The sequence below is a fragment of the Ambystoma mexicanum genome, chromosome 3p, assembly GCF_040938575.1.
Source record: "Ambystoma mexicanum isolate Mex_15411 chromosome 3p, UKY_AmexF1_1, whole genome shotgun sequence".
Classification (NCBI taxonomy): Eukaryota; Metazoa; Chordata; class Amphibia; order Caudata; family Ambystomatidae; genus Ambystoma; species Ambystoma mexicanum.
Window position 1 is genome coordinate 216,622,601 of NC_090925.1, and position 8,209 is coordinate 216,630,809.

The window sequence follows — 8,209 nt, forward strand, 5'->3', positions numbered from 1 at the left end:
CGCCTTGACCAGTGTTTCAGAACCGCCGACCAGCACTGAGAAAATTATTCCTGACCTTGAGCCACCGTGTAGGCCAGCCTGCAGCCGTTCGTCCAGCCTCGCTCACCGAACGGCCTGCCCCCTGATATCCTCAGCTGTCTCCTGTCTAGAGCTCTGTCGCAGAAGCTGCCAAGCACCCTGAAACCGACTCAACACTGTCGAGCACCAAGAACTCCTACAGCACAAGGTACGTTGTGTTTCTGTCCCTTGGTCCTTCTCTGAAGGTCCCTGGAGACATTTTATGACCCTTTCCTCCCTTTGTGTTGAAATTGAGTATCCTTGACCTGTTGCAATTATTTACTATATCGACCACCCTCCTGTCAGTATCCAGAGTGCATACCTTTTCCTTCTTTGAAACTGTCTGTCCTCTGCATTCCTTTACAGGGTGGGTTGTGTTTCAAAGTGTGCTAGAACTGTCTGTTTTGCTAACAATAAAGAAGATATTTGTATACAACCTTGACTGGACAGTCCCTTTTATCACTGGGTAATAATTTTACTTTCACCAAGCACCAAGAACTCCCACAGCACAAGGTACATTGTGGTTCTGTCCCTCTAGTTCTTCTCTGAAAGCCCCTGGAGACATTTTATGACCCTTTCCTCCCTTTGTGTTGAAACCAAGTAACCTTGAACCTTTGCGATTATTTACTTTACCGACTACCCTCCTGTCAGTATCCAGAATGCATACCTTTTCCTTTTTTGAAACTGTCTGTCCTCTTGATTCCTTTACAGGGTGGGTTGTATTTCGTAGTGTGCTAGAACTGTCTGTTGTGATTGCTAAAGAACCAAGGGAGCAGTTGCCTCCTTTCCCCCTGTACTCGGCACCTTTATGTGACATTTATTTTGTTAAACCGTTGGTCCTGGACTATCATTTGAAATTGAGATATGAGTGATATCTCTTCTGTTAAAGTGAGTATTTTTGACTGGCTAATAATTAAAGCTGAGCCGTAAGTGATGTCTCTTCTGCTAAAAACCACTTCTAGTTACAAATTATTTTAAGCTGTGGTGGAAGTGATGTCCTGCTTGAGTTAAAAGAATGCAGTCTCTTGCTTAGTGCAGTGGCATTTTTGCACCTGTTGAACATTAATTAACTGTTTAGGATGTATATTAACTTTATGCAAAACTTATATTACATTAAGCTTACTCAGAACATGCTTAATGTCATGTTTTTTAACCAGCTTGGTAGAATATAGGTATACTTAAGCAACACGTTTGGACTGTTGACGCTTATTTGATGTGCCACCACCTCACCCCACCTTGTTGTATTTGTACCCCCGGTTTGCCCCACCCCTAATACTGATTTCTAGTGATGCCACTGATCATGATGGAATATATAATGGTGACAACAGAGTATACTTAGTGGCATTGTATATAATACTAGCTAAATGGGACCTGTCATATGCTGATCTAGTGCTCTCCGTCTCTGTCTTTCTCTTTGCTCTCTCTCTCTATGCTCTCTTTTTCTCGCACTGTTGGTGTGACAGTTTCGTTGTCATGTGCGCAATCTGTTTTCTCTGTCAGTGCGGTCTGGTATGCTCTCACTGTCTCTATTGGTGTTCTCTGTTTCTCTTTCTCTGTGTCAATGCTTTCCTACTCTCTCTATAGCTCACTCGCTCTACCTATTTCTCTCCCTCTCTTCTCTTTCATTCTTCCTCACTTTCCCTTTTTCCATCCTCTTCATTGGTCTCCATCGCAACCTCTCTCTTTTCTCTCCTGTCCCTTTCATCTCCTCTAATCCTCTATCCCTTTCCCTCTCCCATGTTTCCTCATGCTCTCCCTCTGTCCCCCACTCCCTATCGCCTCCTCTGTCCATGCATTGAGAGCCTTGCTGAGCTCCCTTTCTTCCTCTCTTTCTTTGTAGGTGTATAGCTCTATCTCTTCCTTGGTTTCTGTTAGGGAGAATTCTCATGTATGTGCTAATTCCCTTCAACCTTAGAGACCCCCAGCTCTTTTGCCGGACTTTAGGACTTTTAATTTTTATCCTGGAGTGAGTGAGAACGTTTTCTCACTCTCTCATGTATTTTTGATCTGATTTGTACTCTGTGTTTCTTTGGTTTTTGAGCCTGACAAACTCCATAGGCATCTACCTTTTGTATTATGACACACAGCACCTTCATTGCAGTGTCACAGAGAGGTCCCTTGGATTTCCCATAAGGTTTCTATACCTTCTCTTTGGGAAACTACTGTTCCCAATAGTAGTAAAGTGAAATTAACTTTACTTACCTGTTTTTCCCATGTAGATCCAGTACACCCCATTTTATGTGGAAGTAATGGGGGTTTACTTAGTAGCTCCTTTTTCTACTTCCTCATGTAACATTTTTTATGTTACTGTGGGAAATAACCTTCAGGAGACAGGCAGGTGCTGAGAATTATATTTATTCCAACTGGATAAAGGGTCCTTAACAAATCAAAACATAATGTCCTCTGGTTCACTTCACCAGGGTTTGATCCCTTCAGAATATGGTGAGGCAGTCCTCAAGCTTATTCTATATCGTGGTGTCTGGATAGGCCCACCACTCTGGCCTTCGTTCCTCCTCTTCGTTCCTTCCCTGAAAAATGAGAGAACCCCATCAGTTTCTTTTGGCGGGCTTTTATGGGCTACCTTAGCATCAAGCCCCCACCAATCGCCATCAGCCCTGACCAGCCGGCATCCTATTGGCTGCTGCCGTGTTGACCCGCCTCCCATAAAGGCTGCCGTGCCTGCATGATCCCATCCAATCCGCTGGGAACTGTTGAGGCAATCACGTGACCCAAAATATGGTTGCGTTGGGTATGGGTGGGCCCTGGCTCCAGGCGTCTTCCAGCCGCGATCCGCGGCACGCTGAAGGGCTGGTCGCCCCCTTCCTTGTCAGGGAGGGTCTCCGTTCCCCTCCCGTCCCTAGGTCTGGGATCTCCCACGGGCGAATGCGGCAGCGACGCGCCGCGTCCCCGAGCAACGGCCCGCCCTCCGGCAGGTAAGTGCAACGGTGACACGCCGCGTCGCCGAGCATCGGCTCGGGCTTCCCCGCTGCCGTCGCAGGCGACCGCCGCGAGAAGAGCGGCCGGTCCGCTGCCTCGGCTCTTGGTGCCCCCAATCCCAGGTGCGCCCATCACCCCCTGCGGGGGCCAATGCGCATCCCGACACATACCCACCCCAGTCCCAGGCCGATCGGGCCGGGAAGCGCACCTAGACAGGTAATCAGCCACCATCTGGAACCGGGCCGGTTTGTGAAGCGTGAGGAAGTCAAAAGGTTGCAGAGACAAAAACCAGCGGAGCACCCTCTGATTAGTGTCTTTATGCTGCGCAAGCCATTGCAAGGGAGCATGGTCCGTGTACAAGGTGAACCGGCGACCCAACAGGTAGTATCTGAGGGAGTCGACGGCCCATTTGATCGCCAGACATTCCTTCTCTATAGTGGAGTATGCAGCCTCATGTGGCAGCAGTTTCCGGCTGATGAAGCATACAGGATGCAGATCACCCCCCTGGTCCTGCGAGAGCACAGCCCCCAAACCCTGGTTTGAGGCGTCCGTTTGTAGATAGAAGGGTTGTTGGAAGTCTGGACAACAAAGAACAGGGTTTGAAGAAATCCTAAGTTTCAGGTGTTCGATGGCGGCCAAGGCGTCCTTGTTGTTTGTCAGGTTGGGAGCACCCTTGAGCCTCAAAGCATCGGTCAAGGGGGCAGCCACAGAAGAAAAGTCAGGTATGAACCTCCTGTAATACCCAACGAGCCCCAAGAAAGCCCGGATCTGCTTCCTATTGGTGGGAGTCGGAATGTCAAGTATCGCCTGAGTCTTGGATAGTTGCGGTTTCAGGACACCCCCACCTACTATATGTCCCAGATACTTGGTTTCGCGAGTTCCGATCGTGCTTTTCTTTGGGTTTATATGTAAACCCGCCTTGTGCAGATCGGTCACCACCGCTTTCAGATGATTCAGATGAGCTTCCCAGGATTCGCTGTAAACCACAATGTCGTCCAACTAAGCTGCCGCATATCCGTCATGTGGTCGTAGGATGATATCCATTAGCCTTTGGAACGTGGCGGGGGCGCCGTGTAGTCCAAAGGGTAGGACCTTGTAATGATACAGTCCCTTCGGCGTGGAAAAGGCGGTTTTCTCCTTGTCCTGGGAGCGCAAGGGAATTTGCCAATATCCCTTGGTTAGATCTAAAGTGCTTAGAAACAGGGCCGCTCCGAGGCCTTCCAAGAGCTCGTCCATGCGTGGCATCGGATACGCTTCGTACTGAGAAATAGAGTTCAGTTGTCTGTAGTCCATACAGAAGCGTGTGGATCCGTCCGGCTTGGGTACTAGCACTATGGGGAGGACCATACGCTGTTGGATTGCTCTATGATGTCCATCCGCAGCATTTCGTCCACTTCGGCCGTGATGATCCGTCGTCTGGCTTCGGGGATCCGATAGGGCCTAAGCCTTATAGTCCGTCCGGGCTCTGTGTTGATCCCGTGTTCTAACAGACTGGTGCGACCGGGCAACGTAGAAAAGGCATCGGCGTAGGGAGATAATTTGTCCATGACGTCTGCTTTCATGTCTGGAGAGACGATGTCGCCCCAATTGATGGCTCCGAGGGTTTTGGGAACGGTGTTCACGGTTTCCTCTGAACCTGGTTCCTCGGGTTCTGCGAACGCACTCATACTTGGTTCGTTCCACTCTTTTAACAAGTTGACATGGTATACCTTGTCGGTGGTGGTCCTGTCAGGTTGATGCACCCGATATGTGACTGGGCTGAGTACGTCGGTGATCTCGTATGGACCTCGCCATCTGGCCAATAACTTGTGGGCAGAGGTAGGTAAGAGTACCAGTACTCTGTCCCCAGGTTTGAAAGTTCTCATCCGACTTCCCTTATTGTAGTTCTTTTCTTGGGACGATTGAGCCTGGTCGAGGTTGGCTTCGGCCAAGGCGCGTAGAGCCGTTAGATGGGTTTTTAGCTCCTCTGTGTATTCCGTGAGTGACATCTCCTCGCTGGCTTCCCATTCCTCCTTCACCAGATCCAATATTGTCCTGGGTTGCCTTCCGAATAGGAGTTCGAAAGGGGAGAAACCAGTGGATGATTGGGGTGTGTCCCTTAACACCATCAATACCAGAGGCAACACCCGATCCCAATTCTTGGCGTCTGGTCCCGTCACTCTCCTCAGCATTTTCTTGATGGTCTGGTTATACCGTTCGACCAGCCCATCTGTCTGGGGATGGTATACCGAGGTCCTTAGTTGTTTGATCTGGAGTCGTTCGCATACCTGTCTTAAGAGGACAGACATGAAATTCGTGCCTTGGTCCGTGATTACTTCCAAAGGCAGCCCCACCCGAGCAAAAAACGGGATAAGCTGGTTGCACAGAACCCTGGCCGATGTCCCTTTTAATGGAAATGCTTCCGGGTATCGGGTGGCGTAGTCGACGATCACTAACAGATATTTGTACCCTCTGCTAGCGGGTTCCAAAGGACCGACGATGTCCATACCGATCCTCTGGAAAGGAACCGTTATGAGAGGCATTTTCTGTAGCGGCGCCTTTGCTGGTAGGACACCGCTGGTCAACTGACATGTAGGGCAGGTTTTACAGAATTGGGCCACTTCTCCATAAATGCCCGGCCAGTAGAAACGTTTCAACAGGTTTTGCTGGGTCTTGAGGGAAGCCATATGCCCGCCGCAAGGATGGTTGTGAGCCAGTTGTACCACTAGGGTACGATGTTTTTTTGGCAGCACCAACTGCTCCTTGGCGACCCCGTCTTCGCCCTTATATCTGCGATACAGCAGACCCCGGCGTAGTAGGAACCCCGGTCCCCTGGCTAGATCTGGTTCCCCTTCTTGCGTTGCCCTTTCTCTTGCCACCCGTAGAGTCGGGTCGGTTAGGGTTTCCCCCCTAATGGTGTCTTCATTCTCCTCCAAACTCCAGTTGATGGGTCTGGTCATGTAGCTAGCCTGACACCATTCCATCCGGGTTCGCCTTTTCCGTCCCTGCAAGGGGCCCCGGGAAGTGGATTCCGTCCCTGGGGTATTGGGCTCGGGCGGAGGGTCCTTCCTATCCTCCAGAGCCTTCAAGGCCTGTTCAAACCCGGGGAGGTCAGTTCCTAACACCACCGGGGCAGGTAGACATGGCAGGACGGCAGCCTTCAAGGGAGTGGTTGTGTCGTTTAGTTCTACCACCACCTTCTTCATTGGGTAACATTTTACATCCCCGTGAATACACCTGATAGGCACTGTTATGTTAGACAAGTATGGTGTGCTACTCACGGTTGGTGCAATGGCGGTCTGTCGGCTGCCGCTGTCGAGTAGAGCACGCGAAGGTCTGCCATCCACCCTAATGTCCACCACGTAGGGTCCCAGGATGCTCTACTCCGCTCCCGGATTCAGGTACCCGATGTCCATCGGTTCAGCTGTTCTCCTTCTGGGGCAAAACCTGGCAATATGCCCCCAGTCGTTACACTCGTAGCATTGTGGTTGCTTGTAACCAGGCGCTGCTAATGGATGTTTTTCCTCGACTCCTGTCTTCTTGTCTTCAGGCTTTCTGGGGGTGTCGTCAGCATGTCTCCATCTCGTGGTCAGGGTTCTGCCGCCCCTAAACGCAAGGGGATCGGACATTGGGATCGCTATCCGGGCTGTTACCGCAGTTGGCTGTAGCTTCTGGTGGCCCGCCTTCTGGTATGCCGAGGCAATATCCACCGCCTCAGTCAAGGTGGGTTGGTGGTGCTGCCTGACCCACCTCTGCATCTGTCCGGGCAGGGCTTTGATGAACTGCTCCAGGATTATTTTGTCAAGAATGGGTTGATTAGCAGAGGTTGGAGGAAGTAGCCATTTCTCAACCAAATCCTTTATCCGGTAGTATAACTGGCGCGGGTTTTCCCCCACCCTGAGTCTGGTCTCTCTCAGCTGTATCCGGTAGGCTTCTTCGTCCAAGCCTAGACGATCCAGAACCGCGGCCTTAATTTCCCCGTAAGGTGTACTGCCGTTGGGGTTCACCGCCTGGTAGGCACCCTGCATCACCCCAGAAAGAAGAGGGGCGACGTACTGTCCCCAACGGTCGGGAGGCCATTGGGCATTTCTGGCGATCCTCTCGAAACTGGTGAAAAAGAAGGCAGGGTCTTCCCCCTCCTTGTATTTCTGGAGCAGAGCAGATGGCACCAGTGGTTGGTTTCTGGCATTGGCCACCACATCCGTGAGGCGGGCTATGGTCTCGTGTTGTTTGTCCTGGGCTGTGGTTTGTAGGGAGCCCTGTAACTGGATGGCTTGCTGAAAAGCTTGCCTATCTGCGGCCGCTTGTTGGGTTTGCTTGTTTAGTTGTACTAACTGCTGCAGTTGCTGCTGCCCTTCCGATAGGGTCTTGATCAGTGCCTCCATGTCGTTGTCAATCCCACCTTCGTCGCCAGTGTGGGAAATAACCTTCAGGTGACAGGCAGGTGCTGAGAATTATATTTATTCCAACTGGATAAAGGGTCCATAACAAATCAAAACATAATGTCCTCTGGTACACTTCACCAGGGTTTGATCCCTTCAGAATATGGTGAGGCAGTCCTCAAGCTTATTCTATATCGTGGTGTCTGGATAGGCCCACCACTCTGGCCTTCGTTCCTCTTCTTCGTTCCTTCCCTGAAAAATGAGAGAACCTCGTCAGTTTCTTTTGGCTGGCTTTTATGGGCTACCTTAGCATCAAGCCCCCACCAATCGCCATCAGCCCTGACCAGCCGGCATCCTATTGGCTGCTGCTGTGTTGACCCGCCTCCCATAAAGGCTGCCGTGCCTGCATGATCCCATCCAATCCGCTGGGAACTGTTGAGGCAATCACGTGACCCAAAATATGGTCGCGTTGGGTATGGGTGGGCCCTGGCTCCAGGCGTCTTCCAGCCGCGATCTGCGGCACGCTGAAGGGCTGGTCGCCCCCCTTCCTTGTCAGGGAGGGTCTCCGTTCCCCTCCCATCCCTAGGTCTGGGATCTCCCACGGGCGAATGCAGCAGCGATGCGCCGCGTCCCCGAGCAACGGCCCGCCCTCCGGCAGGTAAGTGCAACGGTGACACGCCGCGTCGCCGAGCATCGGCTCGGGCTTCCCCGCTGCCGTCGCAGGCGACCGCCGCGAGAGGAGCGGCCGGTCCGCTGCCTCGGCTCTTGGTGCCCCCAATCCCAGGTGCGCCCATCACCCCCTGCGGGGGCCAATACGCATCCCGACAGTTACCCAAACTTCATTTAATGGCTGG